General features: G+C 39.0%; 1 pseudogene; it reads left to right on the top strand.

The window, feature by feature from the left end:
- Window positions 1-14920, top strand: part of LOC138143068 (ragulator complex protein LAMTOR1 pseudogene) — a 151153-nt pseudogene that overhangs the window by 43786 nt on the left and 92447 nt on the right.

The raw sequence follows: 14920 nt of genomic DNA, 5'->3' as shown, positions 1-14920 counted from the left end.
ACCAAGCTGAAAAGGTAATCGTAATAATAATAATGTGGCCTTAGTACTAGCTGTGTGACCTTGAGCAAGTCACTTAACCACTATTGGTCTTAGTTTCCTAAACTATATCTCCCAGGGCTGTTGTGAGGATTGTATGAGATAGTATCTGTAAAGGCTTAGCCCGGTGCCTGACACCTCATAGTTGCTATATAATCACCATCATTATCATTACCTCTTCCAAACTCTTAATCTATGGAAGAGGAAACTGAGGCCCAAGTTATTTTAGTGCCTCTCGCCCTACCTCTAAGGTCACACAGGTTTGAAGTGCAGGACCTACGAATTATACATAGGCCCTCTGATTCTAAATCCCATGGTCTTTCTCTGTTTTAACATGCTATATATGAAAATCAGGGCTAGGTGAATATTCACATGTATATAATCTCCTTTGAGATGTCTCATGGGTCTATTAGACAAGATTGGAAGCTACATGAGGGCTTACCTGTGGGGTATTTCTCCCATAGTGTCTAGCACAGGGTTATGCATATAGGAGAAGCTTATTGGATTGAATTGAATATCCCCCCTATCCCCCACCCCTATAGCAATATGGTAAGTCTGCTCTGGGTTGGATGGAAGGAAGGGTAAAAGGGAAATTCCGTTCCATTTTTATTTCTTTCCCAGTCTTGCTAGGGTCATATTGTCAGAGTTATAATAAAACCCACTAGCTCTTTTTCCACAGGCTTCCCAAAACCTTGCCATCGAGTAAAAGTGCTGAGCTTTGCTTTTCCTAGTTTTCATGTAAATTCTACTTGTTAGCGATTGGACATACCTTGATTTATGTACAGAAGCTGCCTCTTAGGCAGCAAAAGGTTACAGCTGCTTTGGCTGGAAGGACGAATACATTACAGAACTGACCTGCAAACAAAACAAAAGGGAATGAACAAACCCAGTTTTGAACATGCATCAAAAGATCGAGAATTATCCTAGAAATGATTTTTGAGGGGCGGCCAGGTAGCACAGCGAGTAAGAGCACCGGCTCCAGTGTTGAGAAGACCTGGAGATCGAATCCCGGGCTCAGACACTTAGCACCCACCCAGAAACACCTGGCCGTGTAACCTTGAGCAAGTTACTTAACCCCGATTGCTAAAAAAAAAAAAATGATTTTTGAAGGCTCTCCTCCATGAGTATGTGTTTATCAATACAAGGCTATTTGTTTCTGTGCATTGTGTGACATTTGAGTATATTTATCCAAATCTGCACCAAGTTCTACTCATCTCTGGGTGGGTCTGATCCTAATAATTTCTCTTTCCTCCTTTCTCCTCCTTGAGAGTTCAGCCAGAATGCATTTGCAGTTAAGTATCCCGGCTTAATTAAGCAGAAATTTCAATGCTTCCTAAAGTTATAAGGTTAGATCAGTGGTATCAATCTAAATATTTACCCCCCAAATGCTAGGGGAGAAGCCAAACATAATCACAGTTTAGAAGTAGTGAAAAGAAAGCTGTTTCCCTGTCAAATCCAACTCTGCTAAATTTGGTTTTTAGTCAGGCCTTTCCATCGTTTACATAGGGATGAAAGGTTTCTCATTCTCTTTAAAATGCATTTAAAAAGCAAGTCATTAAATAATCAAAATCATGAAATGCAAATAACCTGCTGCTTGGGTAATTTAAGTAGCCAAAAGAAGTACTTTGGGCTTCTCCTACTTGAAACAAACAAATCCAGCAGGAAATCACAAGTTGTAATAGTCTGGGATCAAAATTATATTATGGCCCAGCCCACCCTGACTTCTCCCTTCAGATATCTGGGAATGTCAGTGTGCCCCTTCTGTAGCTATAGGTTAGAGTCAACCTGCCACAAAACTGTTTCTTAATCCTAATCGGACAAACTAGACTAGACTAGCTTTTGTCCACGTGTTGTAGCTCAACAAACTTTTGTAGACATCTTTACTTTAGAATTAAGCTTGGCTTCACATGAACTTATTAAATAGCAAGCTAGAGCCAAAATATGTGTGATCACAAAAGGCCCCTTGTCAGGAGGTTATATAAGCGCTGGGAGTTGCTGCTGGCCTTCTAACTTGACAGTAGCTAGCCGAAAGGACCCGTCTCACATAGACATGTGAGTGACAACGGGAGAGCTGCCTAGCTTGCCAAGGGCAGGCGGAGCTCTTCTGCTGCTTCCATGGATTTATTGCTCAAGGTAGCCATGGTCAAGAGTACAAACATACAGAATGTTCTGTCCTCACTCAAGCATGCCTCTGATCATTATCTAGCTATGATTATTCATTTCTGAGTGGAACATTTGAATCTATTTATTCTCCAGTGTTGGCTGCCTTCTAACCAATGGATGGGCATATTACTAGATAAAATTCTCTGGGAAGATGTAGAGAATACACACTTTCATACTGAGAATTTTTTTCCTCCCTCTAGGTAGGAGGATTTCAGGAAGAAAACTTATTTGGGGCTTTTCAAATAATAAGGAGACAGCATGGAATGATGGAGTGAACATTGGGCTTGGAGTCAGAATGGGTTTAAATCTGAAAAAGTAACTGTTTGACCTCTGGTACTAATGGTGGTAGTGATGATGATGATGATGATGATGCTGGTGATTATGATGATGACAGTAGTTTATGACCCCTTTATAGTCTATTCCATTGTCATTGTTGGGGTGTAAGAGTGGTAATGGCAGAGCAGAGTGATGCCGGCTAGGGTCACGGCCAGCAGGGACTGTGTACACCCTACCAAGAACACTGCAATGCTGGCAAATAGACCTCTGGCAATACCATTGGATGAGTTAACACCTGATCAGTATGAATCAGCTACTTCTAAAAGTCAAAGAAATAGGCAGGGAAGCATAGAGATGCAATCTGACTCTCCTGTGACCATTGGTTTGATGTAGAGCAAGGGATGGTAAAACAAGTATGTTTTGATGATGGTAAACTCTTTTGTGTTCCAGTACCCTAAGGAGGTCGGATTCACTGGAACACACCAGAAATATCAATACCCTACTTTCTGGAGCTGCTTGAGTGGAGATAATGGGAACCATTAAAATGGGCAAACCATGAGTACACATGGAACAGGCTGAAGAGACAAACATGTTCCTTATGTCCCACTGCCATAGAATAATGGAAATGGAAGTATATCCTGCCATTTAGAGGCCAGAACTCTAGCCTTTTTTGTCAATGGCATCCTCAGCTCCAAGTCCCAGAACAATGTATTTGCCAACAGGTGCAGGGCAATTATAAGTAAAACTTTCATAACGAAACCAGGACTGGATAACATAAGAGATTAAATTAAAGAGCCGCAGAAATCTGAAGAGGGAAAAATCAAAGAAACAGGGGTCATTGTACATCTTCAATTAACACACTATAAATAATACAAAATAGCAAAACCAATGGCAAAAACAGTTTGAGTGTCTGACATGATTTTGATCAGAATGTGGGCGTACTTAGACTAGCGGCTCTAAAAGCCCTTTTTTGCATTTGTTGGCCTACGCACAATTAAAAGACCATTTTTACCATAATGAGGTAATTCTAAAAAGCTCACATTGGCAATTACCATCAGTGATGAACACATCTTCCTGCAAGTTTTGATAGAAACTACAAGAGCTTCTCAGGATCTGTATTCAACTAGTATATAAACTCCCAATGCTGTGGTAGAAACCATAGAAGGAGGGGTGGAGTTATTAAGTAATTCTGCAAATACCTACCAAACATCACCATGGCAAAAGCTACTTAAGAAAGCTATTGAGGATTTGCAGAAAGACATTGAAAGATTCTATCATTATCTTACTGGTCCAAACAACAGAAAAGGGGTATACCATATTACCTAATTAAAGGCAACAAAGGAGAAAGATGTAAAATCAAACCTGAAAAGCAAAAGTATATCAGAATTCTGGATCCCCTTAATCAGCAATAGAAAACAAAATTCAAAAAGTTAAAATGATACTGGGAACCAAAGCAACACAAAGCATGAGATCAACAATTCACCATCAGTCAAAAACTTGACTCTAGAGGCTTTAGGGAAGAAATCAGAGAAGAAAGAGATGCCCCAAAGAAGCAGGATATGGAAATTTTCTGGTCATCTGTGTGTTCATAAGACGTCCAACACAACAAAAACAGAAGGCAGGCAAAATGAGAAACAGAAAGCTTATCAATTGTAGTAGAAAGAATGACAGAATGGGGCAGCTAGGGGGCACAGTGAATAGAGTGCTGACCCTGGAGTCAGGAGGACCTGAGTTCAAATCCTACCTTAGACATTTAAAACACACACACACACACATACACCTAGCCATGTGACCTTGGGCAAGTCACTTAACCCCAACTACCCTGACCTCCCCCTCCAAAAAAAATCCCCCCTCCCCCCAAAAAAGAATGACAGAATGGTTATGTCAAGGGAAGTGACAGCCTCTACCTTCTCTGCAAATCTGAAAGGTGGCAAGGCTGGGTAAGATGCATAATTATTGGATGAAATGTTTCACAATGGTGCATGAAATCCTAGCTTAGTGCTTTGGAAGCTTTCTCTCAGAGGCAACCCAAATCTCACCATTGGGGGGGGGGTTAGGAGGAGACCAAGTGTCCTTATCTTGCTAAGAGCAGAATTGCAATGGCCATTCATGGACCTGATCTCATTGATGTTTCAATTTCTAACCTGCAAACTTTGGACTTTCTTAGGCATCTTAGTGGACCCCCTTCCCATTCCTAAGGGCTTACCATGTTGAAACCAGACTTAATGCCCTTACTTAGAGCTCCCAAGCTCAGGTGATCTGCCAGCTTCAGCCTCCAGAGTAGCAAAGGTTATAGGCAGGTACCATCTCATTCAGCCCCACCTTTCCTAAATGAAGGCAATGTATATCTACAAACAAAAATAGGACTATGCCTCCCAATATAGGCCAATTACATATCTATATACTTTATATAATAGCTTGTGTTATTTTAAAAGTTCTATGAACAAAAAAATCTATAAAAGAAAATAATATATAGGCTACAGAGCCAAGTAAGTGTGTAAAACAGTTCCAGGGATGTATAAGGTAGCTACGTGGTGCAGTGGATATAATGTGAGACCTGGAGTCAGGAAGACCAGAGTTCAAATTCAGCTTCAGATATTTATTAGCTGTGTGATCTTTAGCAAGTCACTTAACCTTGTTTGCCTTAGTTTCTTCATCTGTAAAATGGATTGAAGTAGGAAATGGCAAACCACTCCAGTAACTTTGCCAAGAAAACCTCAAAAGGGATCACAAAGAGTCAGACAGGATTGAAAAATGACTGAACAACAACAAAGGGTAACTGATCATCAATTTGGGAATTATTAAACAGGCCACTTAAAGTGCCATAACATTTATACTGCCATGATATATTTATATCTCTTAGTAGCAAACAAGAAGGACAAAAGATAGAACCCTCCCAACATCCCCCAAATTTAAAAAAAGGATTATTTTAAAAAGTAAATCTTAGTATAGTAGAACCATTTTCAAAAACAATGTGGAATTACACAAAAAAAGTGACTAAGATATCCATACCCTTTGAAACAGAGATTCTATTATTGGAATAGAATGAGATAATATTTGTAAAAATGCTTTGCATAGTCCCTGACACATGGTATTGTTGTTGTTATTCAGTTATTCAGGAAACCGTTGATCAGAAGATAGTTCACATATATGCCAAAATATTTACAGCAGCACTTTTTGTGATAGCTAAGAGTTGAAAACAATATAGATGACCTTCAGTCGGGGAATGACTAAACAAATTGTGATATGTGCGTGTAATAGAACATTGCTGTGCTGTAACAAATGATGGGTGTGGGGGGTGGCTAGGTGGCGCAGTGAGTAAAGCGCTTGCCCCGGAGTCAGGAGGGCCTGAGTTCAAATTCGGCTTCAGACACTTAACACAAAAAACTAGCCATATGACCTTGGGCAAGTCACTTAACCCCGAATTTTCCTGCAAAAAAAAAAAGAAATGATGGGTGTAATGAATACAGAGAAGCATGGAAAGGTCAATATGAACTGATGCAGAGTGAAGTGAGCAGAGCCACGGAAACACTATGCACAATAACTACAACAATGTAAATGGAAAGAGTGACACACCAATAAATCAAAATCAAATGCAACAAAAGCATAAAGATCAAGCAGGACTCAAATGAAGAGATATGAGAGGACACCCACAAACCACCCCTTCATGGAAGTGGGAAGTCCACAGGTGTTATACATTGCACATACTTTTGAACTTCTTCCATTTATCAATCACTTGTGCTGAGTTTTTTTTCCTCTAAAAAATACTGCTCATTATATGGGGTGACTCTCTGGGAGGTGTAAGAGGAGGGATACTTGTGATTATGATGAGGTAAGAAACAGAAAATATCAATTAAAATGTATTTAATAAATAAGTATGCCAATAAGCTAAAGAGCTATAATTTCATTGCTGTGGCATTTTCCTCCAGCAATGCAGAATGCAACCCATTGATTACTTATTAGATGAGTCTGAGTAAGGCACTTGAGAGGCAGGGCAGTTTCCTTATCTATAAGATGAGAGGTTGGACTTAGTGGCCTCTAAAGTCTGTTTTAGGTCTAAATCTATGATTTTAGGGACTTGGCTGAGACAGTTAAAGTAACTTGTTCCTTGGCAAATGGCTAATATGCATCAAAGGTGGGATTCGATTGCAATTCTTCCGGATTCCTGGTCCTGTGCTCTATCCATTACATCATGTTGCTTCTGAAAAAAAAATACTCATTGGTAAGCTAACTCATCTCCTTCTGTCAGATGCCGATAATAATATTTGTACTCTCTGCTTTGAAAAATTGTTGTGAAAAACTTGCTTTGTAAATCTTAGAATTCTATAGAGATGCATGGTTTTCTTCTGATTGTGTTGTGAAGTTTGGATTTCTGAGACAGTTGACAGTATTTACAGTATGTACAGTGAGGTAGTAGAAATTCAGGTAATAGCAGTCATTTCTCCTTAACAGCAATGGAAAAACATTATTCTTTCTATATCATAGAGTCTTTGATGGAAAGTAGAAGGTGGAAAATATATGCCCCATTGAAAAAATCCTTTGGGTTACATGCCAATGAACCAGTCTTGGAAGTGACTACATGAGATAAATCCTTTTGTTTTCAAATTTATTCTTATAGAAGTAATTCTATTACTGCTCAAGCCTTTCTTTAACTCTTTATTGACCCCTGCCATTTGACCATTACTTTTGTTTTTGCCCTTTTTTTGGAGGGCATTTGGGGTTAAGTGACTTGCCCAAGGTCACACGGCTAGTTTTTGTAAGTGTCTGAGGCCAGATTTGAACTTAGGTCCTCCTGACTCCAAGATTGATGCTCTACTCACTGCACCACCTAGCCGCCCCAGACCATTACTTTTTATGTTGAAAACAAATTGAAAAAAAAATAATTTCACATGAAAATTTATGGAATGATTACTACCACATTTCACTTCACTAATTAAAACAATTGTCAATAATTGTTGACATTCTTAATGATTTATGTTTCAGATTGTTCATTGCTCTGCAAAATGACAAATTTGGCATCACATCCAAAACCCAACAGACAACACTAGTGAAGATAATGAAAACATTTTAGGGCGTTCTGATTATGAGTGTTTCTTCTAATTATTGTTGGCTCTTTGGCAACTGCAACAGCCAGTTTGAACATCCATTTTCCATGGCAATTGTGGTTGTCATTCAAATGAGCGTAGTTTAACTTTTCATATTCAGAGAAAGCATGTTTCACTTGAGTTATGATAGTTAAAATATCCAGAAACTTGACTACTTAATGTCATATTTGCTACTGGTGCCAATGACCCCCCCATTAGGAAAACAAAATCAATTCCACTGTTCATCACATCTTAAGTTGATACCACTTATTACAAATTACTAAGAAATAACATGGGGGTGGCCAGGTAGCACAGCGAGTAAGAGCACAGGCTCCAGTGTTGGAATGACCTGGAGATCGAATCCCGGGCTCAGACACTTAGCTCCCACCCAGAAACACCTGGCCATGTAACCTTGAGCAAGTTACTTAACCCCAATTGCTTAGGGGCGGCCAGGTTGCTCAGTGAGTAAGAGCACTGGCCCCAGTGTCAGGATGACCTGGATCAAATCTGGGCTCAGATACTCAACACCACACCCAGAAATAACTGGCTGTGTAACCTTGAAGCAAGTTACTTAACCCCAATTGCTCTTTAAAAAAAAATAACATGATTATTGTCCATTGACTGAGAAAAGGGTGTAGTGATTTCCCTCATTAGATTGTAAGCTGCTTGAAGGCAGGGATTGCCTTTGTTTTTATTTGTATCCCTAGTGCTTAGCACAGTGCCTGGCACATAATAGGTCCTTAAAAATGTTTTATTGACTGACTAGTATTTGTATCCTTAGCACCTAACACAGAGCCTGCTACAAAATGGTTGCTTAATAAATGCTGGTTTATTGATTGAATCTGGAAAGAACTGATCTAATAAGAAAAGAACCAGATTTTCACTTTGTTTTAAAACCCAAACCTTATTCTGGCCATTTTCCTTTTAATCAAATACTCCTCCCACTGATTTTGATGTGGTCATTTTAGCAAAAGATGAAAGATTAGCCTATCCTTTTGTGTCACATCTTCTCTGTTCACGTTTTTATTATTCAATTAATAATATTGCTAGGATGAAATGGAAAGTGGATATCACCATATGGAATCTGTGGTTGTTATGGAAAATGAGAGCAGAGTAAGTGTTGATGAGAGCTTCCAGGTGAAGGAAATTCAATGCAAACTGGAGGGCTTTGTGCGTAGCAGGCTAAAAAGATTATATTTCCCTATAATAGCAAATGCAATTCAATAATATGTTGCTCACCCAGTATGCTGTTAGCAAGCCTTTGCTTTCTGAAACCTGTTTCCTTGCTAGCACTTTCCCTTGCCTGTCCCCCACCCCCAGATTTGATTATGCTCCCTTTTGAACATTGCTCTGTTTTCACCTTTGTCCCATTTAGCTCAGTAAATGATTGTCCCACCTCCCCACTCTGATTTCCCTATTTCAGATGTCTAGCGTATTATAATCCTGGGCAGAATGGTCTTGTACAAAAAACACAGTTCCTGGAGTCATGGCATAGAGGCAATGCTTTTGAATCTTAGTTCTGCTATTTACCAGCTATGTGGCCCTGAGAAGAATTTATCCCATTCAACACACTCCAACAAACACTTGTTAAGTGCCTACTAACTGCCGTGTACTGTGCTAAGCTCTGTAGATCTAATTAGTAAAAAGAAAGCCAGTCCTGCCCTCACCTGAGGCTCCTCAGCTTACAGTCTCAAGGGGGAGACAACCCCAAAAGGAGGCAGGAAAGGGGAGAAGGAGGAATAGTATCCTTCCCCAGCCCCATTTTCTTCATATATAAAATGGAATTATTGAAGCTTGAACTACCTATCTCACTGGGATGTTGTGAGGCAAGTACTTTATAAAACCTTAAAGTACTAGAAAAATAGGAGTTTTTAATTCCAAGTCACCAGACTGCTTTTGTGTATATGACATTTCTCTATCCCCAACAGCCTGTGCCAGAATGACCTAGCTGAAACATCTCCTCTTATTATGGGAAGACATCAGTATGTGTCTTGAAACTTCTTCATCAGCAGCCACTTCTGGTCTCACCAGCCTCACTAAGACCCTCGCCAGGGATCAATAGAGAAATTAGAGTAAAGATAATGTTCTTCTTTGCCTTGTAATTGAATCTAGATTTCTACACTGGAATGCTTATTGAGGCCAAGGTTTCCCTGCCTCCAAACTAAGCTGAAATAACCTTATAATTGGTAGGAATCCTATATATCATGTAGAATTATATTATTATATACATATTGGAATGCAAATTCTATGTCTCATGGATGATGAGAAATGGTGGGTATCTTCCAAAAGTATCTGGCAGATTAAGAGACTACTATAGATATGGTATATCTTTATTTCAGCAAAACAAAGACCCTCAGAATATCCTTAAATTTAAGATAGACAAATCTAAGTTGGATCAAAGTAAGTGAGTTTTAATCTAGTTGACTGACTGTAAATGAAGTGCTGATTGGTGTGCCAAGGTCAAACTAAAAAGAGGTTGTTGTGGTTATGTTTGTTAGTGTAGGGTTCTATCCTTGGTTCTGGCCTGATTAATGCTTTTTTTCAATGACTTAGATAGGAACATAAATACATGACCTTACATTTGCTGATGAAACACAGCATGATATAGTACAGATGACACTGAGTTGAGAGTCAGAAGAAATGGAATCTAGCTCTGTTATAAGCTCCCTACCTGACAAATCACTTCTCCTTTCTAGGCCTTAGTCTCTCCATCTGTAAAATAATGGTAATAGCTAGCATTTATATAACACTTTGGGGTCCTGCAGTGGATAAAGTACTGGGTCTGAAGTCAGGAAGACCCAAGTTCAAATTCGGCCTCAGACAATTTACTAGCTGTGGGACTTTGCACAAGTCACTTAACCCTGTTTACCTCAGTTTCCTCATCTGTAAAATGATCTGGAGAAGGAAATGACAAACTGCTCCAGTATTTCTGCCAAGAAAACTTCAAACGGGGTCACAAAGACTCAGACATGACTCAAAACAACTGGGCAACAACAATATAGCACTTTAAGGTTTGCAAACCATTTTTACCACATCAGCCCTATTCAAATGTTATTGTTTTCATTTTAAAGGTAAGGAAACCAAGGCTCAAAGTAAACAGCAAGTCGCTAAAAAGCCAGTATTCAGACCAGGCTTTCTAACTCCGTGGTCAGTGTCTTTTTTATGTAGCTGACAAAAACACTAATGTGACTTTAAGCTGCATTCATTCTAGTAAAGTGTCCAGAGCAAGAGTGATGATAATAGTTACATTGTGCTCTGTGCTGGTTAGATCACATCTGGGAGATTGTGGCTCATTGGGAGTATCTTGTATTTCTGTCCTTCCACCACTGCGGAGTACTGGCTGGCTGACCCTGGACAAGTAACTTCACTTCTTATTGTTCTCAGCAGCTTTCTATAAATTGCACAGAAATTACCAACTGCATTGGTTGAAGGAATTTCTCGTGTGGGTACTGCATGAATCAATAGTATGAACCTATAGGTTCAGATATATATATATGTATGTATATAAACATGCAGATGTATATTATATCTATATATCCATGAAATATATATAATATGTACATATATACGCATATATTCACATATCTATGTATATGTCACATAGACACACAATTGATATCTTTTGTCTTTACAATTCCAAAATTCCAAATATATATAGCTGCACTCCCCTACTTAGTGAGCCATTCCTTGTAACAGAATAATAAAAGAAGGGAAAACCAGTTCAGCAAAACAACAAACCAATATTCTATACTTATAGTTCTCTACCTCTACAAAGAAGGGAAGTACTTTGGCCCAAGCTAGGTTATTGTAATTATACAGGATTCAGTTTTGGTTTTGCTGTTTTCTTTCCAATTATACTGTTGGAGTCATTGTGTATGGTTTTTGTCTTGGTTCTGCTTATTTCACTTAAGATGAATTCATATTGGTCTTCCTATGTTTCTCTGAGTTCTACGTATTTGTCATTTCTTACAACATGGCAATATTTCATCATATTCACGCGCTGTACCTTGCTTAGTCATTCCCTAATATATGAGCTTATACTTTGTTCCTAATTCTTTGTTGCTACAAAAAAAGACTGATACGATTATTTCGTCATATATGGGATTTGGTATGTATGATACTTTTCTTTCTGGCTGTGACTTCTTTTGGGTGTGTGGCCCAGAGCAGTAGGATCTCATCAAAGACTGTGGGCATTTCATTACTTTCCAGTGAAGGGAAGGAAAAAAATTTGACTGGAAATTCTTCTTTTAGTACTATACCATGTGGATGTGTTCCTGATGATGTCCAAACACAGTCACGTAAGCATTTCAGAATATTTAACGGTTCAACTTCAACAAACACTTATTAAATGCCTGCTGTGTACAAAGCCCTGTTCTAGGGACTAGTAGAAATGTACAGATTTAATAAGGCATAATTCTGACCCTTGCAGCTCTTGCCCTCCAAGCTCTTGTACTCATGGAACTCCTGACCTAATAGTAAGAATAATTTTTATTATTTTAGTCTGAAATGAATGTTTGATATCATTGGTATAGTGAGCTCCTGTCGTGGAAGCTTCCTTTACTAATGCAACTTGGCAATTCTCCTGCCGTTTACAGGCTTACAAAGTTTCTGATGCATGGAGAGGTTAATTGGTCTGAACAAGCAATTATGTTCTCATGATCACTAAGCTAGGATGTGGCGAAGGTACAGTATGAAGCTGGGTCTTCTCCTCTCTCCCAATCAAAACTTCCCCTCTCTATCTACTACACATTGTTTCTTTCTGTAACAATAATCGTATCAACTTACATTAAATTCCGCAAAACATTTTAGATGGTTGTGAAGTGTACAATGCAACTATCATCACCCTGTGCCTTTCACAGATGAAGAAAATGAAGCTTAGAAATATTATATGACTTGCCCAGACTCATACAACTATTAAGCCTCAGGAGTGGAATTTGAACTCAGCTCTCAGGTTCAAATCTTAGGTGTAGTATACTTTGTACTATACTACACTGCCTCTCTGTGGTGATATGTGATAAGTACATGACTTCATACTTGCATATGTTTGTGATCTCATAGATGTGGGCTCTCCTTCAATAATGCAGAAAGTAACCCTTCCATCCCATCTTATCTTGTACAACTCTTGGTCTTCTCACAAATCATCCATTGACATCCTCCCACTATGATGAGGCCTTTCCTCTAAAACTCTTGATATTGGGTGAACCCCAGTAGAAAACAAAAGTTCTCCATCATTCCTTCCTCTCTCTCTCCATGACTGACCAATATTTTTTTTTCCTGCTTATGCATCTCTCTACTGACATTCCCCTTGCCATCTCTCCTACACTATTCTCTGTGTGCTCATGTCAGGGCCTGTTCATGCCTCCCATGTGCCTCTCCATTGCCTTTTGGGTGACCTTCACCTTTAATTCTTCATATTTCTTCAATGTTTCATAGCTCCCTTTAAGTGTATAAGAGAGACACAAATGAAGACAGAAAGTCATTTACACTCTTGGAGTAATCAAAGGCTTAGAAATCAAGATCAGGTTGAATGTATAGCTTAGGAAAGAGTGTCCATATTACCAGTATGTTATCATGTAATATCACAAATGGAAGATTTTAATTTTTTGTCAGTGTTGAATCCTGTACATTTTTTTGTTATAAAAAAGTACTGTGGGCTAACCTGTAGAACAGATGATATGTTGCACTCTCTGGGAGTTGGGCCTTTGTCAGACAACATACCAAGTATTTTATTCAGTTCTGGACTTCACCTTTTAGGAAGGACATGCATAAGCTAGAGAGTGGCCACAGGAGAGTGACAAGCATGGGGAAAGGCTTTAAGTTCATACCACAGGCAGATAAGTGGAAGGTACTAATGATGTCAACCAGGGAATAGGAAAGATTTGGGATCCATGAAAGTTGGCTTCGAGTATCTGAAGGGCTACCATGAGAAAGAGGGATTGGCTGTATTCTGCTTGGCCCCAGAGGGCAGAATCAGGAGAGAGGCAGATTTTAATTTAATGTAAGAAAGAACTTTGTAACAATGAGAATTATCCCAAAGTAAAATAGACTGCCTGAAGAGTTAAAAGGCTGTCCTGAACTTGAAGGCTTCAGATTGGATTCCTGCTTCTCAGGGATTTTGGAGTTCTTAACCTCTTTTGTGTCATGGGCCCCTTTGGCATTCTGGTGAAGCCTATGGATCCTTTCTCACAATAATGTTTTTACGTTCATTAAATAAAATACAAAGGAAATTGATTATATTTAAATAGTTATAAAAATGTTTTTAAAAAATTTCCCCCAGGGAACTTCTCCAGGGTGAGGCAGTACTGAGCCTTCTTCTAGAATATGCCCATTCTCAACAGTCCCAGGACCTAAGATTAGAGGGCAAAGGCCAGGGCCAAAGCCAAGGTCAAATTTAAGGCCCATTACAAATCTCCAAGCTTTTTTACCCTTGGTTGGATAAGGACCAGGGGTCTCTAGGAGGTACCCAGGTGGTACCTCCTTCAGCCTCCCTCAGTAGCTTAGGTTTAGAAGATCAGTGGGTTGGGGACAGGTTAATGACCTCTGTTATAGAGCATTATAAAGCTTACATAAAGATGCTTTTGGATCCTTGGGAAACATTTCTCTTTTCCATTTTATAACCCTTATTTATCTTATGCCTTTTTGAGCATTTTTATATCATCTGTTGGTTCACATTTTTAATAAGTATAACATTTAAAATCAATTCCTCATGCTCATGAGTCATATTTTTGAAACCTTTAATGAAGTTTTCTCTTTCTTAATAATGTGTTTTCCTGTTATTAACATGATGGTGGAAGAGGTAGAACCATATTGGAGAAGAACATTCTTATTCCAATGTTTCACATATTCCTTATTCTCCTCTACCGGAAGAAATAAGTATAGTCATTCTTTCGCCCACTCTTCTTCCTGAAATGTAGAGTTCTCAGTTGCATCGAAGAAAAAGATGCTGGAGCTCAAATTTAATTCTGTTCTATCAGCAATGCCTTCTGAGATGATTTATATTAAGATTCTCCCTTTTATGCATGGGAGAGCCAAGAATGGCAGCAGGACCTTCCTTTTTCTTCTTTTTTGTTTCCTAATGGACAGAATTGGAAGGGACCCCAGTGGCCATCTCGTGGAACCCTTTCCTGAAAAGGAATGCCCTCTTCAAAATTCCTGAGAAGCAGTCATGCAATTTGAAGCTTTCCATCAAGTTCAGGACAGCCTTTTAAACTCAGGCAGTTTTAATTTTACTTTGGGATAATTCTCATTGTTACAAAGTTCTTTCTTACATTAAGCTGAAATGTGCCCCTCTCCTGACTCTGCCCTCTGGGGCCAAGCAGAATACAGCCAATCCCTCTTTCTCTTGGCAGCCCTTCAGATAC

Source organism: Petaurus breviceps, unplaced genomic scaffold (genome assembly GCF_028583685.1).
Source record: "Petaurus breviceps papuanus isolate PSGF00001 unplaced genomic scaffold, PetGlider_PUasm1.0 90626, whole genome shotgun sequence".
Taxonomy (NCBI): domain Eukaryota; kingdom Metazoa; phylum Chordata; class Mammalia; order Diprotodontia; family Petauridae; genus Petaurus; species Petaurus breviceps.
Note: the sequence above shows the minus strand (reverse complement) of the source record. Positions and strands in the feature narration are given on the sequence as shown.